At 37.1% G+C, this 2,326-nt stretch overlaps 4 non-coding genes across 4 annotated transcripts; 1 reads left to right on the top strand and 3 right to left on the bottom strand.

The window, feature by feature from the left end:
* Positions 1–489: 489 nt before the first annotated feature.
* On the bottom strand, positions 490–561 carry TRNAQ-UUG. The gene has a single exon. It is a non-coding gene; the product is annotated as a tRNA-Gln (tRNA).
* Positions 562–798: 237 nt separating this feature from the next.
* TRNAQ-UUG lies at positions 799–870 on the bottom strand. The gene has a single exon. It is a non-coding gene; the product is annotated as a tRNA-Gln (tRNA).
* Positions 871–1,111: 241 nt separating this feature from the next.
* Positions 1,112–1,183, bottom strand: TRNAQ-CUG. Its single transcript has one exon. It is a non-coding gene; the product is annotated as a tRNA-Gln (tRNA).
* A 691-nt stretch (positions 1,184–1,874) lies between these two features.
* TRNAQ-CUG lies at positions 1,875–1,946 on the top strand. Its single transcript has one exon. It is a non-coding gene; the product is annotated as a tRNA-Gln (tRNA).
* Positions 1,947–2,326: the final 380 nt, after the last annotated feature.

The raw sequence follows: 2,326 nt of genomic DNA, 5'->3' as shown, positions 1-2,326 counted from the left end.
GAAAAAAGGGGAGGGGGGTGCGAAGGGTAGAGGGAATATTATAATATATAAATGTTAAGTTGTAAAAAGGTGAGTGGAGTAGAATGATCAGAGAAATAATATAATTATATATTTTTTTAAATATGATTTTTTTACTTTTACACAGGAAACCAACGCGAATTAAGGTATTTTCCACGTTTCGAATTCCTTCATTCTTTCTAAATCCAAATAGAGTAAGTTACAAATAACTGGGTCTGGTGCAAAAAATCACTGACTTTAAGGGTCTTCTGAACTCGACGACACTGTCATACGTTGAACTAAATGCTGGTTTAATAATTTGAGAAACTTTGAGGACTAAGCTTAAAGAAAATTCTTGTTTTATCACTTCTACCCCTGCCTCCCACAACAACAACAAAATAAATTATAGATAAACGTTCATAACCACAGAAAACAACAACCCCGAAACAACAGAGGAAAAATATTTTTTAAAAAACCGAAGAAAAAAAAGTGAGGTCCCACCGAGATTTGAACTCGGATCGCTGGATTCAAAGTCCAGAGTGCTAACCATTACACCATGGGACCTGGTAGATAAACAATTCGTTCACTGGCTTATCTGAAGCTGTCTGAAATACATGTTTAAAAAAAAGTAAAGCTAACTCTTTTATAAGTATAATTTTCTTCTTTTCTCGTACACAAAACGGGAAGTTATCTTCAAATGAGTTGATTTTTGTGACGAAAGAAAAGTAAGAAGTAGAATGATCAAACCTTTACAGGCAGGTGTGGATCTTAATTTTTAAAAATAAAAAATTAAGCTATCAGAGGTCCCACCGAGATTTGAACTCGGATCGCTGGATTCAAAGTCCAGAGTGCTAACCATTACACCATGGGACCTGGTACAGGTATTAGTCAGTAGGATTTACTGAAGCTGTCTTAAGTACAGGTATTTAAAAAAAAAGAAAGAAAGGTACAATTCACTCTATTGTGATCTACACGCTGATTGTGATCTACACGCAGCGGGAAATTATCTTTGAAATGTGCCTTAATTTAGGCGACCACAGAAGAAAAACAAATAAAATGTCTTAAGACAGGTAAACAAAACCGAAAAATATGAAAAGGAATATAAAAAAAAGTAAGGTCCCACCGAGATTTGAACTCGGATCGCTGGATTCAGAGTCCAGAGTGCTAACCATTACACCATGGGACCAGCTGTTCAAAGGCTACTGAAAACAAAAAGTAATTTAAAAGTAGGCATAGATCTACATACTTGGTCTAGGCTTTAATATAATAACAGGCCTAGGTCCTTAGCTTATTATAATGGTTTCGATCTATCAATGTCTAAACTTGTATTTGTGGTAATGAACGTTGAAGGACGAGTCGGGCGGCTTGCTACGACACCGCATGGTTCACCAAACCCTGAACGCGCGCACACGTGGGTTTACTGCTGATGTTGCCGGAGTGGTTTACTTCTTTCTTCGCCACGTCTATCTACTTTGCAAGTTTTTCAGATCTCTTCGACTCTATCCAAAGGCTGAAATGATAAAATTTAAAATAGAAATAAGTTAGCCTAGATCTACTGAACGATAACAAAACAGCAACAGTAACAGTTACAAAAGAACAAACAGAAACAACAAAAAAAAAACTTTAAAAAAACTAACACAAAACATAAGAAAAACTAGACTAGATCTAGATCTAGATTCTAGATCAAACTTCATCAAACTTCACCTACGAACACATTCAGAGCAGAACAACGCCTTGGGCTAGCCAAACGTGACTGCTTCCCTGGTTGCGAACAAGCTCCTCTCTCACTGGGCGATCATTCCAACCAATCACAAAGCAGCATCAGACCCCGCAGCGCTGTGTGAGATTGAACGTTCTCGCGGACGAAGCCTTCAACAGGTCCTATGGTGTAATGGTTAGCACTCTGGACTCTGAATCCAGCGATCCGAGTTCAAATCTCGGTAGGACCTATAATTTTTTTGTTTTTATTTTATAAATCTATATAATTTTTGATGACTTTTTGCTGTTAATAAAATTGTTCTGCAAGGATTTACGTAATTTATTTTATCATTGAATCTGAAAGAAAAAAAACCCTAACAAAACTTGTGAAAGAGAGAGAGAGTGGCAAATGTGTGCTGTTATAGACCTATCGTGCGTTCTTGCTAGAAAAGAAAATCAAAGTGTATGGGCTGGCGAGACCGGTGACTCCTTTTGGATATATAGGTGTATTTTTTGCTTGACAGCATCCTATGTTTGTTTGATTTGGTTGTTTTTGTTTGTTTGTTTGTTTTTTCTTTGCGAGAGAGAGAGAGAGAGAGAGAGAGAGAGAGAGAGAGAGAGAGAGAGAGAG

Source organism: Aplysia californica, unplaced genomic scaffold (genome assembly GCF_000002075.1).
Source record: "Aplysia californica isolate F4 #8 unplaced genomic scaffold, AplCal3.0 scaffold00003, whole genome shotgun sequence".
NCBI classification, from domain to species: Eukaryota; Metazoa; Mollusca; class Gastropoda; order Aplysiida; family Aplysiidae; genus Aplysia; species Aplysia californica.
Note: the sequence above shows the minus strand (reverse complement) of the source record. Positions and strands in the feature narration are given on the sequence as shown.